The following is a 19,440-nucleotide window of genomic DNA, read 5'->3' as shown; positions in this document are numbered from 1 at the left end:
GTCCCCCTGACGTTAGGCTGCTGAAACACTCGGTTATGGTTAGAGAAACATTGTGATTTCGGTTAAGCCTGTCTGTCCACGGTTTAAGAGAGGCTTACACGTGAACTGGTTGTTGAATCTAGCGGTCAGTCCTGTTCTCTACAAACAAAATAAGCGATTCTGCTTGGTCCGTGGCAATATTATGCTTGAGTTATACTCCCGCGGCTGTGCACTTGTGTGTTCTGTACAGGCTGGTACAAGGCAGGCGCCTCTCGTGCACGCCAGGCATACATAGTACTGCGGCAGATTGCACGTGGCATGTAATTTCTTTTTGATTTGGAGCTGCGTTTTTTTTAAATCCTTTGTCAGGCGGTCTTTGATTTATTTGATAGGCGTGATTGAATAGTTCCATATAAGTTTGGCCCAACACAACTACATGATTGGAAAAAAAATATATGGAAGAGATGGATGAAGAGGAGGAACGCCTGTGCTTGGTATTAATAAGTTGTTGCTGTTGTGACATGTAACACGTCCAATCCAACTTCTAGTAGTCACATTTTTCAGGAAGTATGCGGCGTGTCTCTGCGCATTAAGCCTCGGTTATTCTTCGAAACAGATGTGTAGACGGACAGCTGTGGTCACCACGCACGTGTAGCAGTTCTGTTTATACCGTCCACTTGGAGGACGTGTTCCACATGTGCACAGTAGATCGCTACGCCACCAAGTGTAGCGGCACAACAAATTAGCGGTACACTCTCTGATGACGAAATTTACTTCACACGGACCCTAGTGGACCCTCGTGTATTCGGCTTTAGCAACATGTTATCATCAAGTTGGGTTGTGTCAGACTGTTGAAATAAGGAAAAAGGCTGTAAAGAGTTCACTATTTACTATTCTAACCAGTAGCCGATGTTACTTGTTGCGTATGATGCTGTTATGATTCATTCATATTCAGGCAGTTGACCCTTGACCCCTATGAAGTCAGAAAGATGAGTGCATGATTTGACTTGAGTAAAAGTTCCATGGAGAGAAGATTTTGCTGTGGTAGTTCCTGTCAGCTACAGGTTTCACTGGTTAGTTTCTGTTCTTTTGAATCTGATACCTCCAGAATTTTAATAAAAAGTTCAACAGGAATGTTCAAGGCGAACATAAATTCTACATGAACGTCTGAACCATTGTAAATATTGAATGCAACCATTCACATTAAATATTTCTTCATTTTCAAATAGCCTGAAAATAATAAAAGAAAATGTCCAATACGTCCACATTTGAAGCTAATAAGAGACTTTGTGAGGCTTTTAGATGGAAGTAGAACAAAATCATTTTTGCATGGAATTAGTTAGACAATAGAAAAGGCCTGGATTGACCACATTTTGTTCGTAAGGGTGTTGAGTTGCCTAAACATAACCTTGAAGATGTTAATTACGACAGTATAGAAGCAAAGAGACGAAACGCTGGTGTTTTTTTTTCCGCTGCTGCCATTTTGGACTGAAAACGCTTATTATATTTATAATGATTTTTTGTTCAACACAGGCCATTTCAGAAGAATATGACAAGAGAATAGAATTTTTTTTTTTTTTTACTTTTGTGTGGAACTTTGTAGGCGGACGTTTTACTGGCGTTTGGTAGTTGCTTTCAGTCCAAAATGGCGGAAGGTTGGGGAAAATGCAACACATTGGCAATGAAAAGTTTGCAAATTACTTTCCTTTTTATGTCGAAAAAAAAAAGCAAAGGCAAAAGGGAGATGTCACATTCTGTTTAAAACTGTTGCTAATCCAACTTTTTTTTTTAGGAGGCAGGGTCAGGACAGGAGAGGACGAAACAAGAGAAGGTACTAGAGATTTGGATCAATAAAGGACAAAGCAGAAATTACAAGCAAAACCGCCCGAGAATGACAGCAGCTAGGATTATTCACAGTAAATATAACATGTGGTTAATGTGAACCCCGGGCTAAAACACCTTCCCTCCGCCCGCAACTCTAATCAAAACCAGGTTGTGGACCGCACACACACACCGTGCTGTTTTCCACACACTCCATATAGTCATCACAAATGAGATGCCGCCGAGGCAAAAAAGAAAAGCGTCATATCTCTTATTTTAGGGTCTTTTCTTATGTAATTGTCAACATCTGTGCGTAACAATGTGATTTTACACTTTGTCCCTTGAAGTGTGGCAGAGGAACGATGCTAAGGGTTTGATAATTAGATGAAGTGCTCTCTCATTCTCTCTATCTCTCTCCCTCAGTCTGCTTTGCATTTGTTCCCTCCTCTCTGTCTCAATCACGTAACATGACTATCTCTGTGCGCTCGCTGCCTGTGTCTCCTCTGCCGTTACCCTCTGGCTCCCTCTCATTTTGACAAACTAGGACATGAAAATAAGCCTCCGCCGTGCCAGGAGAATGCTAAATACAGGCCCTCTTTTCTTTGGCAGTGCCTCTTTAATCAACTTCCTCTTATCTCTGCCGTGCATCCCGTGTTTCTCTCTTTTCAGGATGTAATGGAGGAGAAATCAGTACACCGCCAACGTCTTCTCCTCTCAACGCTCTTCCTCCTCCGTCCTCCGCTCGCTTGTTCATTCGCCTGACGTGGTGTTCCTCGCCCGCTCCCTTAATCTCTGTCGTTCCTCTTTGCCACCCTTGCTCATTCTCCGCCATGCTGTATCTCTTTCTGTCTCGTTTCCCCGTGCTTTCCTCGCTTCGCCCGCTCGCCGATCTCCCTCTTTTTTGCCTCGCTGTCTTTCTTCTTCTCTGCGTCTCGTCCCTCTTTGCTCTCAAATTTCTGCATTCCCTCTCCATTTTTTACACTTCTTCCTCTCCCATCTACCTCTGCAATTGTCTCGCCGCCCTCATTAAGTCCTACTATTATTTATATCGGCAAAATGGCAAACTGAATTCAATTCAACGGAACCGCCGCCATCAGTGGACTTGTCCCCGGTGTGGAAGTAAAGTTGGAATATGTAGAAAGCAGTTATGTCAGAGGTTGCATAAGCATGACCCAGCTTTACGTTGGACATTCACATACCAGAAAGACGCACAATGACACATAGAGGTGTAATTGGTAAATCAGTGGACTTATTACTGTGATTTCTATTGTACCTGAAAGGATTTTGTTAAGATCGATACCACACCGCCAGAGCATGTGGACAGGTGGAGTATTTAACATTTCATTTAAAGACCAAAACAAAAATATATCAAAGTCAAAGGAAAGATAATAATAATAAGCTCAGAGCTAGTGACGTAGAATAAAAAGTTGGAAAGACCGCTTATGGCGGGCGGGTTAGATGTTAGATGTGTCCAACAAACATTGGACCTTGACTATTAACCAGGAGACCGGTGTTTTGTTTTGTCAGTTACGTTGGTGATGTTTGTGACGCGTTTTCCGTACTGATTTTAGGTTGTTTCCACACGTATTGTACTTAGTTTACGTACTTATTTTAAGGCCAACCATGATGTTTTTACTAAACCTAACTAAGTGGTTTTGTTTCCCCCTGCTGGTACTGCACGCGTGTAATATTGACGCCTCGGCGAGGCAAAATGTGACACTGACACGCTATCCTCGGGTGGACAGGCGAGTCTATTCCACGCTTAGGCGTGATACAGGGTTTGTGTGTGTGCGCACACAGTGTTGTACAAATGTACAGGATCCATAGGTCACCTGTTGGAGCTCATTTTGTAAAGTGATTTATTGAAGTGAGTTATTATGTGTATGTGTGTGTGAGACAGTGAAACCAAGACAAAAGCAAAAACCTGAATCCAAAACACCGACTTGTCATAACAAACCACATTCTCCTCCTCTTCTTTATCTCATCCATCTTTCCTTTCCTGTGTTATTCTCTGACTTTGTTGTATCTCTTTGTTTTGTTCCTGCCCGTTCTTAGTTTCCTCAGCAATATACATTCTCATGTACGTGTGTGGTATTTATGTATTGGCTAATAAACCCGTTGAATGGACGCAGGCCAGACTCCTGTCGACTCCAGCATGCCTGCTTAGCATCGATTAAGTTTGCTGTGAACCACGAGGCTGTTTTCTCGGCTATTATCTCCGTATTCTCACCCTTTGTCGGTTTCTTTTTGTTATTTTGCCTTACTTTTACGCTCTGCTGTCCAGCTTCATCTCCTTCTGCCTATTTTCTGTCTTTCCTTCATTTCCTCATTTCTTTCATTTTCTCTTTCCTTCTTTGCAAACACCACCAATGTTGACCCTTCTCTCTCCCCCGCTCTCTCTCATTGATTTGACCTGTGTGTTTTGTACTTTTAAAAAACTAAACTAAACGCTGGTGGAGTACGGTTGTGGGGAGAAGTCAAACCAACCACAAGGTTTGTGTGATAGTCAAAGTGACATGTATTAAGTTAAACGACACAAATGTATTGAATGAGTCTGCTGATCATGGCACCTTTCACGCTAGATATGCCCTGTGTAGTTATCAATGATCTGCAATTTGGTTACCATGGTAACAGGTGAGAATATCAGCAGATGGATGTGGAGACTTTACCCAAATAGTAAGGGAGAGAAAACGGGTTAAAACAGATGTGTTGTGCTTGTGGCCATGTCTTACAGCAGGTCTTCATTAAAAGGACAGTAATTAGTGACCAGAATCTTTTATTTGAAGGAAACATTCCAACAAGACGCCACATTTTCAGCCTCCGTTTATCTGCCCATCATTATTTATGACTGATGAGGTCAAGTTGAAGACTTGACTAATGATGCTCATAAACAACAATTTCTCTGTGCGCCCTTTGTTACAATTAGAGGAGATAATTAATGCTTTCAAATGCTGTGACGTGCAGTGTGACTGGCTGTCAATCACTGGAATAAAATTAGTTTTCCTCATGCGCTGACAACGCAGGACGGCAGGTCAACAAAATGTCCATGATTTACCGGTCAGCTTGGGTTATCTTGTGTTCACAATTCTTCGTTTGCAGTACTGTAATTCAACGTGAACCCAAACTGGAATAAAACTAAAAAGGAAAACAAGGAAACTGAACCGCACCTTTAGATTGTGATTGTAAGGTGATCATTTTCTGTAAAAAGGGCAGTTTGGTAATGCTTCAGTCAGGTGAATGAGAGTGTAGTGCAACGCAAAGTCCGTGAGGCTTAGTGTCTGTCAATGTTTAGGTGTCAAGAGTTGTGTTGGGCCAGATGTAGCGTGAGTACATATATGTTTGAGGGTTGTTTATTAGTATGGTATCCACCGTTAAAGGTGCTCTAAATGATATTCAGAGCATTAATACATTAGCAAACAACTATTTGCTATGTAAAGATATAGAGGAGTAATATCTACCTGAGCAGAGAATGAAGTCACTCTCCCTCTCAGATCTGAAATTCTACGTGCTTTGTTGACATCGCCGGGCAGGGTGCTTTTAGTGCATCTTCGTGCATGCGAGTGTGCCCCACTGGCTAGCTTATGGCTCTGATACGGCAGTTACAGCTGAAAATGTCGTCTCGACCGACGGCGCCGTCGGTGAAGCGTAGCGCCCATCCTCTGGTCCCCTCTCGGATTAATACTTTTAGCTCAGTCAGCAGTGTTGCATTTGTTTTCACAGTTAGCAACGATCCAACGGCTCCGCCGCTGCCATATCGAAGGCCGTGCGGATGCAATAGAAATGCTCCCACTCTCGCATTTATCACCTTTAACTGTTACTCTATTCAGTGTAGACCTTTCTCTTCTTTTTCCCCCTTAATTCTTCATCATCCCATCCTCTTTCAGTCGGTACACTCATCTTTTTTTTTTTATTTAGAAGCTGTTGTTGCTGCCTAAGCAGAGCCAATATCGCCTCATTCTCAGGATCTCCGTCAGCCTGACTGTCTAAACTGGCCATTACAATAAAATAAGTAAAAAGAGGAGGAGGTTGATGTTCAGAGCATAATAATCTGGAGATGAACATTTTGTGTCTCTCCCTCCCCGCCCTCTCATGCCCGGCAGTCTCTCTCTTACTGTATTTTGCTTCTCTTTTTTTTTGCTCAATAGCTGTTTTCCCTATTGCCATCACATTCCTTCCACCTCCATGTCTTCCGTGTAAGAAAAGGCCGCAGCCAATTACTCTGTGAAAGGGGTCAAACTCAAGTCAAACACTCAACCCCCACCACCCCCAAAACTCTATATTGGCCTTTTCCTTTATCGCAGTGGGGTCAAACATTACACCGTCGCTATCAAAGAGGATCACACCAGCAGCCAGTAACATGTCAGGTCGAGCCCTCGCTTTCTTGCTTCCACTTCCTCTCCTCCTCCCCCTCTCCTTTTTCACTATTCTGTGTTCGTCTTCCCTGTGTTATCCTTATCATAATGGAGGGATTAAATAATGTATTAAGCTGAGCTATATTGCGGATGTCCAGGGGATGTCACGCAGTGGCTTAAACATCGCCCCTATGAATGAAAGTTTTAAAAGGGTAAAGGATTCCTTAAATCCCAGAGACACCCTGCCAGTTTTGGGAGCGCGGATAAGTCCAAAGGGCAGAAGACAATTAAACCTGAGGATTTGATCCCTGTAGACGAGGCAGATGGGGGGGGGGAACGAGAGGCGGTAACATATTGCCAGAAGAGGAGACAGACTGACAGGCAGACTCGACAGGTTTCCTCTACACCTGGCGACACTGTAAAATGCATTTCATATCCAGAGGTGATTTAGCTGGATTATATTTACACATGGGAATAAACTACGTCTCTATGCTATAAACATCGCAGTCTCAGTTGTCCCGCCAAACACAGGTGTCAACTTCCTCTTGTTTAATTTACATCTTTTCAGATTGACAGGAAACATAGGCATGCTGGTCATAAATGTTTTACAAGTAACAATTTAAATATCTCCCTGCCACCTGTTAGTTTTGCTTGTGCTACCCGGTTATCATCACACAAAGTTGATTTCCCATTCATTTCTATACACAGGCCAATGTGGAGTTCTTATTTCAAATTGTCTTATCTTTCATATTTTTTATGCTAAATGCAGTACCTGTGAGGGTTTCTGGACAATATTTGTCATTGTTTTGTGTTCTTAATTGATTTTCAATTATAAATATATACATACATTTGCATAAAGCAAGCATATTTGCCGACTCCCATGTTGATAAGAGTATTAAATACTTGACAAATCTCACTTTAAGGTACATTTTGAACAGATAAAAAAATGTGTGATTAATTTGCGATTAATCATTATTAAATATGTTAAAGGTCCCATATTGTGCTCATTTTCAGGTCCATACTTGTATTTTGTGTTTCTACTAGAACATGTTTACATGCTGTAATGTTAAAAAAACTTTATTTTCCTCATACTGTCTGCCTGAATATACCTGTATTTACCCTCTGCCTGAAACGCTCCGTTTTAGTGCATTTTAACGGAATTGCGTTGCTAGGCAACAGTTTGGGTCCATGTTTACTTCCTGTCAGCTGATGTCATTCACATCCACTGCAACAGGAAATAAACAGACACATTTAGAATGTTTACGTTTAAAACCACGTAATGGTCTAAATATTGTATATTTGTGACATCACAAATGGACAGAAATCCTGACGGCTTGTTTCAAACGCACAATTTCCAAATACGGGCTGTGTGTATTTCTCCGTATATTGAGCGTTTTGATAGTTTAACAGTATTTATATAGCACTTAAACCTGTTTTATAATATAAAAGACCTAAAAAAGATCTAATTTTTTACAATATGGGACCTTTAATTGATTGAAGGCCCTACTTTGTGACTAAACAAGACTACAGCCATGCTAGCAGCTCTGTGAGGCTATACTTGGGCACAGCGGTGCTTCAAGCTAAATGCTAACGTCGGCATGCTAACATAGCAGTGACAACGCTAACATGTTGATGTTAAGCAGGTACAATGTTAACCACGTTCACTATCTTAGTTTAACCACAAAGTACAGCTGAGGCTGATGGGAATGTCATTAGTTCTACGGTTTGACCTGATCATAGCAGTAGATAAGAAGTTGGAGGTTTACCAAAAGTTATTAGAATCCATTCTGAGTGGAACATGAATGTCTGCACCAAATTGCATGGCAGTCCATCTAATAGTTGAGGAGTAATTTCCCTGAAAACCATAAATGTCAACCTCATAGTGGTACTTGAGGAAAAGTCAGATGATCACAAAGTCAGTAGGATTCTTCCTCTGATATAAATATCTGTCGAAAACAGACTGACATTGCTTCCCTGGAGTCATGCCGCATATCAAGACTTAAAAAATGTGATATTGCAGAGTTTAATTTCAGTCATGTACAAGTCAACGCAGCTGTGGATCAATACTGGGAAGACACACTGATAAAGAGACAGACAAAGTGGAGACAATAAGTCTCAGAAATGTCCCCCGGAGTGTAGTAGGAACACTTATAATGTTTTAATAATAGGGTGCAAAAGGTCATCTCCTCTTTTTTGTCCTCGTGTCTCCTGATGATCATTGAGGGAACAAAAAGACCGGCAGACTAAGAGAATAAATCCCCGCGGAGCCAGAGACACATACAATGGAAGGAAAAGACGGCACATGTTTTAATAACTACCATCACGGATTGTTTTTGTACCACAGAAAAAAGCTTGTTTTGAACCGCGTCTTGGTTAATTAGTGATCGTATCAAGAGTCGAGAGACCTGACCTGTGCCTCAGCGTTTAGAAATGACACAAAAGAGATGTAAAAAGGTTTGATCTTATTGTTCATTTAACACGTTAATGATGGGAAATTAGATTCTTTTAAAATAGGCTTTTACTCATCATGACTGATAAGACAGTAGAAGATCACATAAAAGACGTCTTTGAGAATAAAAAACTAAAAGGTACTACAGTAATTCATTCAATTTTTTTATCATTATAAAAAGAGTAAAACATGTTTGAGCACTCAAATGATAGTTTTAATATTGTAATGATGGCAGTTTGAGAAAATCAGAACCTTTATTTCCATGACATATGCACAGTAATAAAAGCATCTTATTCATTATGAGGAAATTGGCTTGAATCTTGGCCCATTTTCTATTCTATTTTGAGATATGTATTAACTCACATACAATATATACTGTAAGTGTAGAAATGACTGGAAAGTCCCCGGCAATGCGCATGAATTGAATTAAGTTCAAGGTGAATTTAGCCTCTTTAGGCAAATCACCGAACGATGTCATGTTAAATCATCTCTCCGCTGTTTTTCCCATCGAAACACTGCGCACCTCGCTTTGTACCGACACAAATACATTCCTTTAACTTGAGTTTCAAATGTGGCATTAAATTGCCCTTTTTAGTTCTGGAGTGGTGTGAGTGTCTCGTGGGAATTTATGTTAATATTTGATATGTTAATATTTGTTTTGCTGTCAGCGAATGAATAATGCAGAAAAGCTGAAGTGAGGATTGGCACACACACTGGTGTGTTTTCATTGCTGGATTCGTAATGATTGTTCTCTGAAGGCTTTTTATTCCTCCCGTTGTGGCCTTTGTTTTTTTTTTTTTGGGGAGGGCTCAGTATTGCCATTAATACGGCTGTTAGCTGCATCACTAATTCATACACACACACACATACAAAAGCACATATAAACTCTTATACAATCCTACATACACATTAGTTTTATGGAAATACTGTTTTAGTTACAAATATCACTTCATCATTCTCTGTTTCTGCACATTTAAACAGACGGATTGAAACGCATAATGGATATGAAGCTTGGAGGTTCAACCACCAAACAACAATTTTTTGCATAACACACAGAAACACACACTAGACCGGTAGGTTAGATGTGTCCACATGTACATATGAATGCTACAGCTACCGGGCAGATCAAAGCGTGCGGCAAACAATTGGAGCTTGATTGTAATTCTGTGTTAATTTCCATAATCACTGTTATAATAACATGCTGCTAATTCTGTATACTTTGGCCCTTTGTGCTGCAATTAAGGGTAACAATGGTGATTACCATAATCACGTTTGAAAATACACTGGCCTCAATACTTCACATTTATGCATTCGGTGCATTATTCACTACACTGTAAAATGCATTCCAAGCTGCCTGCAATGTGAAGGATATAACTGATATATTCGAGGCCTCGATGACATCGTCAGTCAGGACTTAACATGTAGGTCTAAGGCCCTGTTCAGACCTGGTATTAACATGTGTCCTCAGTGATCGGATCACAAGTGGACAGCTTTAAGTACGTCTGTTGACACCTGGCATTAGAATGCGTCTCCACATGACGTCTTCAGTGGCCACTCGTGATCCGATCTCACTTCCGCGCTCTATATGCAAATAAACACGTAGTAAACACACGGCTGATACAGCAGATGTTGTGACGTAATAGTACATGAATGTCAGTAGTAATATCCTACATATTTGTGACTTCTGGTACATTGTATTAACATCAAAATAAAAGGTTATTGTATCGGCAGTCCCCGGGGACCTCTGCGACGCTGGCACAGCGGGGTACGGCGCTCCAGAGAGACGGGGAGGACAGAGAACAGGCGGGCCGGCGGGCGGCTGTCAGCTCCGTGCAAATCGGCTGAACAAAAACATCTCCGACAGTATGATAATAATGCACTTTGCGTGCTTAGTCTTCAAGTCTGTAGCCTACAAACAAGATATATTTTAATAAAATACAGTTGTACCGACAGGATACAGTAGAGCACAGAGGCCGTTTCCATGCTGACAAGCGGATCCCAGCGGGACATCAGATGAGTAGGCCTTAATGTAATATGTGGTCATATGTGGCCCAGACCACCTCTGAATGTGATCTGAAAGATCCGATCTCAATGCGTCCTCAATGTGTCTTGAGTGTGTTCACACCTGTACTTAAAGCTGTCCACTTGTGATCGGATCACTAATGTTTTATGCTAAATGCAGTACCTGTGAGGGTTTCTGGACAATATTTGTCATTGTTTTGTGTTAATTGATTTCCAATAATAAATATATTCATACATTTGTGTAAATCAAGCATCTTTGCCCACTCCCATGTTGATAAGAGTATTAAATACTTGACAAATCTCCCTTTAAGGTACATTTTGAACAGATAAAAAAATTTCTGATTAATCGCTATTAATCATGGACAATCATGCAAATTAATTGTGATTAAATATTCTAATCTATTGACAGCCCTAATATATTGTAAAGATAGGAAATGATACATTCAGTTTTATTTGTCACAGTAATAAGTGAGATAAAATGCAATAAGATGTGTTAAAAGGATTAGAAAAAAATGTACGAAAGGAAAAAAGTTAAATGTACATATATCGTAAGTGCAAATATGCAATGTGCGGGAAAGAGCAAAGGATTCACTGAAGACTGTTAGACATATGCATGCACACATGCACTTTCTAACATATTTAAATTAAAAGAAATTATATCAAGCCTCATTAGAACAGCTCAAAAGATAAATGTTGACAGAGGTCGCACGAGCAAAACTTCCCCACAAAGTGTTTTAGGTAGATCAAAAGACACAAATCCACTTAAAACACAATAAAAACAAGGATGATTGTGTTACATATGTTAATATGTGCATTATGTTATTCATCCACTAAGGAATAAGCAAGGCAAATAAACTAATTGCAGCTTTATATCCAGAACATAAGGCAGCTTCACCCAGCATATTGTGTGTTATGACTAAGTGACCACTGCAGCCACATTAAAGTTTGATAGATCTTTGTCTAACGAGGACGGACTATTTTTGACCTGTGAGCTTGTTCTAGACTCAGTTGAGTACCGTAAATAAACACTTATTAGCACACTTATTTTGAATTAACTGGGCTCAAAAACAATAATTAGCATATGATTTGTATTAATATGGAAGTGGGCCACCAGCATCACTCATTAAGTAAACGGATTGCTGACTTGTTTGCTGTTCTCGGTCTGATTTGATATGGCATGATAGACTGGGAAGAAAAAGAGAGCGAGAGAAGGTTAAATATGCAAATGATGAGCTGCTACCCCTTCCGACTGAAAGAAAACAAGTAAAAGAAAGGCATACTGATGTGTTGATGTTTATAGTCTCTTGAAACTTAAAAACTTTAAAGTATGACTACATGCTTACACAAGGGGAACTATTGGAAATAATCCTTTATCATAAGCAGTCAAGGTTGTCAGCTATACAGTATTTGAACTTGTGACATCGACAGTAAAAAGTGTGCTTACTGCTCTGTTAGGTACCTCAGCTCTTTTTCCCTTTTTCACAATTTAGTTAAATTAGGTTTTTAACAAAAAAAAGCTAATAGATAGCTGTAATTCGAGAATACCCCCCATATCTCTCTTATAGCTGAGGCAATTATAGGGGACACTGCTTAATCAGCTGAATTCTAGAGGCCTGCAAGGATATTATCAGGTTGACTTATGCCCCCCATCCTATAGCTGTATACCACTAAAAGTAGAAATTATATTGTCTCAGACCAATGATAAAGGGCAGCGTCTGAAGGAAGGAGAGTTAGATAAAATAGTCTGAAGATGGGATGGGAATTTGCAAATGGGATTAAAAAACCAGGAGGGTGTGAGGAATTAAAGTATTATTAAAAAAAAAAAAAAAGTGAATTAGTAAATCGTGATTGGTGTTTAAATAGAATGAATTCTCCATATGAGGCCTGTCGATTAGGGAAGCTTTAAAGGGTCTGGACACCACAGGATTTATTCATTCCAATGGAATCGCCGCGATTAGAGGATCCGCTCGAGGAGGCAAATTAAATCCACGCAACACTAACTGACTATTGGCAAGCTCAGAGAGATTATTTTCTGTCGTCAATAATTTTGTATTGAACGAATTGTATTGTATTGTATTATATTCGAGTAGTCACTAGATCACCAGCCTTCCGGCCCCAGCTATTTCGAGGAGCAAATGTCAGTTTGTGGTGAGACCGCCGTTTAAAGCTGTCAGAGAGAGAGAGAATTTTTTTGAGTATTGACCAACGAGTTAGCTGACTTTTGGTGCCTTCAAATGGGGTCTTGTTGATAGGAAAATGATGATATTCCCAACGGCCCCATCTTTCTCCTCTGTCATAATGTCTTTGCATTTACTGCATTATGTTACCCACTTGCTAACTTGCTAAATTGTTAGCACTGTGGCTTCTAGATGCCGACAGTAACGTTAATATTACCTATGCTTAGCAGCGGTGTTCTCACGACTTAACCTCTTGAACGCCAAGCATATTGTGTACACGACTTCCCATGATGTAAACACGAGCTCACGAGTTTCATTTGAAGGCACCATACGAACAGGTGAGGTGGGAAGAGCTGGTCAGAGAGAGAGATCATTTATTTGGGTGTTGACCAACGAGTTAGCTTACTTTTGGTGCTTTCAAATGGGGTCGTGTTTACCGTGTTCATGAGAAGAGTGCATATGAACGCCCTCCTCTTGTGGTATTCACAACCTCAAACCCCCAAGTGGAAAGTTTCTGAAAGCTCCGAGTTCACGAGTTGTGACGTGTTTGTTGATGTTGTTAGAAATGGCGAAGGCCACGGAAGTTAATTTTTCGGTGCATAATAAGTTAATATATTGTAATTTTAGTCATAAATTGTTTTTCTTCATAATTTTATAATATGTCTGAAGAAAATGTTGATATTCCCAACGGCCTAATTTTTTTCCTCTGCCATTATGCCTTATGTTACCCGCTTGCTAAATTGTTAGCCCCTGTGGCTTCTAGATGCAGACAGTAACGAGCTCACGAGTTTCATTTGAAGGCACCATCTGTTCCGTCAGTCCTTTGTCTACGCAACACTTACATAATGTTGAATTTCTCCTTTTGGAATCAGCCTTGCAAATATTTGCACAAATGTACAGAATACACCAATTAGCTACATGTATTTACTTCAGTATATCCATGTTTGCTCAGAATATATTTGCTCTACATGATTATAGCGGCGACAATATGTAATATTGAACGTCTCATGTTTGTGTGCAATTATGCAGCGATCATAAATAGACCCATCTTCCATTTAATTGAGAAAAGCCTGAGAACCACATGACTTAGCGTGCGGTATGTGTTTAACAATAGTACCATTGGACAGTTGTACAATAGGCCTTTTTCACTGCAAGTGCACAATACCAGAATCCTGAAACTGAATCAGGTAAATGGGAATTGGCCATTATTAATTTGATCATTTATAACTGTGCTTTTACTACTGTGACACGTCAATATGTCTTCTGTAAAAAAAGGCCTAATTGTCCAATGGTACTATTGAAAAGAATAAACACATAAAGCACCCTATAATAATGTAGTTTCCAGGCTTTTCTCATGGTTTCAGCTTGTAAAAATAGTTTGCTCACAGTAGTACGTAGTATTTTTGATACAGAGTTCTGCTGCTCTGTTTTTTTCCCCTCTGTATTTTGTTCGTACTTACTGTACAAACATCGAGTGGTCCAATGGAGCTGTTATATTCTCTCTCGCTGTGTGTGTGGTTCTTAAAGGGACATTTTGCCACTTTTTATGTGGATGATAAATGTAGTCCATTGCAGCAATAAATTCCCCAGTGCATGCTATATTTAATGAGTTCTCCTCAGCAGCACTAGAGTGAGAGCTGTGCAGGCAGTGCATACATGTACCAGGATGCATTGCAGCAACTCCCTGTACCTCCTCAATCCTTCCGCCTCGCAGAGGTGGGCGTTTCAAACGCAGCTCTGTGTATGGATTTGATACTGTACAAACATATCAATATGCAACACTACCATATTATCAACCTAACTGGTAACCTGTTTTGGCATTGCGTATATTGTTTATGTTTTGATTGCACTTTATTTGCAGCTTACTGTTATCTAGTTTTGTTATAGTTTGCACCTACTCTAATGTTTATTTATTCTTTTTTGCAATATTTGTATTTGCACTCTTTCAAATTTGTGTTGCAAGAGCTGGAAAGCAATTTCCCTCATGATTTAATAAATCTATGGCTGTCTATCGATTAAAATAACGCATTATTATCACGTAAACTTTGACAGCACTAAATAAAATGCAATGCATATCGCTTCTGAAGTCAAATGTGAATGACCTCTGTGTACGCCAGCAGGTATGATTCTGCATGCATCTACAGGTGTACCTGCAGCCAACCGTGATAGTCAGTAGTGTGAATATAAATTATATATTTAGAAAACAACTTTATTCAAACCAACACGTTACAATGTGTTATTACATTTTCAAATAAATGTTTAGCATATTGCACATCATACTTTGACACAAAGTCCAGATCAGTCAACAAGCTTTGAGGTAAAAGTGTCCATTGTTAGCAACATTAAACTTTAGCAGCATTACACTAAAATTTTTTGCATATCATGTTCAAAGCTCGTCCGTTGCGTCGTCCACTTCATGCCCTCTGTACTGACCATTGAGGGGGGAGGGTATTTGGCTCTGATGCGATGTACGACACAAGATGATGCGGTTTGCTTTTCCAACTCTCTCCCCTTATAGCACCAACTCAAGAAAAGCAGCCAAACGATATCGTCTGCAGAGAGCAAAAGACAGAATAGAAGGTGGTTTATTTCTCTGGAAGCTAACGTTACTAGTACTGAATATATACTGTAAGGTTAGCAGCTATTGTAAACACAAAACACAACGATCATTCCAAGTTGCTAGTGAAGACAACAAATAACGTCAGGGTGGCGATACTCTGGGTATCTTTTTGGCCAATATTATAGGGCAATGGTTCCCAACCTATTTTCCTCGAATCGGCGAAATTTTCCCTTTAACCTTTGTTAAATGCACTAAGTACTGTGTGTGGGTTTCTCTAAATGGAGAAGTTTGGATTTACAGCACTACAGTACATGTTGTTTTTTGCCCCGTGATATTTTTAAATGTACATATGCAGATGATTGTTGGTGTGTTTAGGATTATAGCAGCTACTGTGGGCGTGCTTCACCCATGAGGCAGAAGGCTCCTCATTTAGAATATGTATAAGAAATGAAAGAAAGCCTTTGTTTTGCAGAGTGAGATTCCTTTGGTCTTTTTGAATCACTGAGGAAATAAAGGGGGAAAAAATGGAACAAAATACATTGAATTTGTTTGGTAAAACTGCATAAATTAATGAAGTGACGGGACTCATTTAAAGGCATTAAATGGCATTTTCAGGCACAGATGTGACCCATTCTGCCCCAAACACATGCACTGTATTTATCAAGCAGACATGTTAGCAGAGGTTGGTCGTGTTTGCAGCTGGATTTTTACACGCTATTTGTGTATTTGTCAGGTTTGCAGCTCGGATGGGATTTACAGAAGCCGTAAGGAAGGTTGTAGTGACGGAAATAAACATGAAATTGTGGTTTATCTTCATCACATTTCAATTTGAACTTAACCATCAATGAACTGTAAAATCACATCATGTGTGTTTGACTGTGGGTACATGCTAGTGCGTCTTTGCCCCTCCCTGTTCAGTGTGTGTAGCGTTTCTGCAGGTTTTTTTCGTGCTGTGTATGAATATCTGTGTGTATGTGCTTGCTTGCGTGTGTGAGTGTGTGTAACTGTTTTTGATTGACGGCTTTGCGCTGGTGGGGTTGGTCCACTGCTGAGAGGAGACCACTGGAGGGGAGCAGAAATCAGCATGAAAGCAACAAATTACACACACAAACACATATTTCTACAGTTCCATACAGAACTCCCAACTACACATATACATACAGGGGGAAAGAGTAAGCACACACAAACACTCACAGTTCCAACCTGATCAAATGTTTGCGTTCAACATCAAATACCCTTAATAACATGCATACCACACATACATCAATTCTAAACACACTCTGATGTGTAAAGTTCATAAAAGGCACCACTTAAAGTCTCTTTCAACCCTGCGGTCAAGTGATGCAATGAGTAATGATTTATGAAATACATTCAGCTAGCTTCTACTCAACATTTAAAGGCACTCGACCAGCCCATTTTAATTCGCCGATATATGTTATATAAGCCCGTGCTATGCATGAATATAAACTCTTCACAAACTGAATGCAAGTATTTTTGTGACCCTTGTATTTTTTACCATTTGCTCTTTGTCATTCAGACTGATTGTGATACGACTGTCATGGTGAAAGAATGTCCTCTGCGGTGATGATGATTGGCTCAACAGTGCGATATTCGGTATTATTGCAACTTTTTTAAAAAGAAAAACGAATTAAATACTTGTTTTTTGTTAAATGCAGAACACAGAAAGGCAACGACGCGCAGCGTTTTGTTTTCAACTGAGGCGCTTTGGTTGTGTCTGGTTGCTATGATACGGAATATCAAAACGTCAGGCACACGTCAGAGTACTTGTTCTGGATGAAGGGAAGGCTGAAGCACGTAGGGCGAGAGGACGGATCCGCCGGTCTATGTGTATTATTTCTCCTCTATTGTTGTTGTAGTTTAGCACTTGTTGTGATGTGACGATTGGGTCATTGTGGAGTTTTACCCAAAGTTGCAAATTTTTCAACTCTCGGCGACCAGAAAAAAACACCATACGCACAGCGCGTGGTACAGAATAAGACGCTCAGTGGCTCGTCACGCTGCTGCTGTTTGTAGCAAAGTGTAAATTGCGGCACTCCCATTGCAAAGTATTAAAAAAAGGAAAAACTTGAACATAGCAGTTGTTTGTGAATGGGTCTGTCATTGTTGTAGTGATTGTGAGCCAGATACTTTACTCATATCTGTACAATTGTACTTTGTATTTTCCTTAATGCCACTAACTAAGGATACATTTGATTTCTTCTGTTAATGCATTTTGCCTAATTCGATTTTAGGACCAAGGATGACGTATGTTTAACTGATTTTAAATACATCCAGTGTGATTTGGGGCTATATAAATAAATATATTAAAGTTGTCTGTACAGTAAATATCAAACAACTACACGCCGCTGGTTAGCTTAACACAAAGACGTGAAATAGGCGACCGGCACCCCATCAACACATTATATATTTTTTTGTTTTAATCCTTACAAATATCAAAGTGTAAAAAATGACAATTTGCTGTTTTATGGAAGATTAATTGCCGGGTTGTTTATTTGGTGGAACCAGTTGCCAGGCAACCAGCGGCAGGCATATTTATTTAACGTTGGACTAGGGGTGTCGCGATACACGAGCATTGACGATAACCGTGATATTTAAAAATTAAATATTGATATCATGTTAATAATACACATATGATGATATTGTGTGAATAATCCAGCACTTCTTAAATCATTTTACACGTACAGTTATGGTTACACACTCTATCTCCTCCTCCCTACACTTGCATTTTGAGTGTAATTAATTTGCCAAAAAAAAGAGACAAAACGCACAATAAACAAAGTTAAAGATGAATTTGACTGATGGCATTTTTTTTTTTTTTTTAATTTTCTATAGATATTGCGATTATGTCGTTATTGTGAATTCTTTTGGCCACGATAATCATGCAGTGAAAATCTGATTTTGTGGCAGTCCTACTTTGGACAGAGTAGTTCTTTCCCTCTGTTTTCAGTCTTTATGCTAATTTAACGTAATCTAAGCTAAGCAGCTGCTGGCTCCAGCTTCATATTTACTGTAAAGAAACAAGAGTGGTATCAATCGTCTCATCGAACTCTTGGTGAGAGAGCAAACGAGTATTTAACAAAATTTCCAACTACTCCTTCAAGATTCAACGCGCTATAGTTCGTCACCTCATCAGAAATTTGATGAAAAATGGTAAAACATCTTGTTCTGAGATTCTATTTCAGCATTACTATCCAGTGTTTTTTTTAAACAAAGATATTTCTAATTTCTGTAGAAAACTCTTCATGTGTGAACTCAGTTTTGGGGGGGTGTTTTTCTCTTTGAGATATTCATTAGGAACAAAGCCTGTAATTTGCATTTATGATATCTTTTATCATTTATGGTAATGAATACCCACACAGGTTCACAACCCGTATCCTTCCATCATTTTCATCTATAACGACAAAACAAAAACAACATTACATGAGTGACAGCTCTGTGACCAGACATTTATCTCCAAGTGACACTATACTCATGCCCAAGTTGTTGCTATGGAGATTCTAAATAATCTGGGATATTTAGTTTGTCCCTGTAGCTGTATATGTATGTGTGTCATCGCGTTTAAGCCTATACTGTATGCATGCGTGGGAGCTCTAGTGTTTTTCATTGCCGTTAGTGTGCATGTGAGAATGTGAGCGATGTGGAAGCATAATGCGGTATTTGTGTATCTGTGTCAGTGCGTGTGTGTGTGTAACGTGCATGTGAGCGTCTGTACTCCCTAGATAAGAATATGGTGTTACTGCTGAATAAAAGCCCTTTAGAATCGGCCCTGTGGGAAAAGTGGACACAGTTATCAAGGAGCCAGAGACCCTGACAAGACGTCAAGACTGTAGAAATAATATAACACGAGGATGAATAAAAGAAAACCTCGATAACATTAATTCTCTCTCTTGCTCTCTTTCTCTTCTGCTTATGACTTTGGCTTTCATACAATACCCCGTCTTTGGCAATTTTTTCTGTAGCATTTACATGAACTACATGACATGATTTGACTATCATTTCTCTGCACCAGTTGAGATCCCTCAGTCAGGCTGTTCTCATACAGCGTCCTTAGTTAAACCT

General features: G+C 39.7%; 1 protein-coding gene across 3 annotated transcripts in view; it reads left to right on the top strand.

Moving 5' to 3' along the window:
• Positions 1 to 19,440, top strand: part of grm8a (glutamate receptor, metabotropic 8a) — a 491,719-nt gene that overhangs the window by 401,476 nt on the left and 70,803 nt on the right. The gene's annotated exons all lie outside the window — the stretch shown is intronic.

The sequence above is a fragment of the Sebastes fasciatus genome, chromosome 23, assembly GCF_043250625.1.
Source record: "Sebastes fasciatus isolate fSebFas1 chromosome 23, fSebFas1.pri, whole genome shotgun sequence".
Classification (NCBI taxonomy): domain Eukaryota; kingdom Metazoa; phylum Chordata; class Actinopteri; order Perciformes; family Sebastidae; genus Sebastes; species Sebastes fasciatus.
Note: the sequence above shows the minus strand (reverse complement) of the source record. Positions and strands in the feature narration are given on the sequence as shown.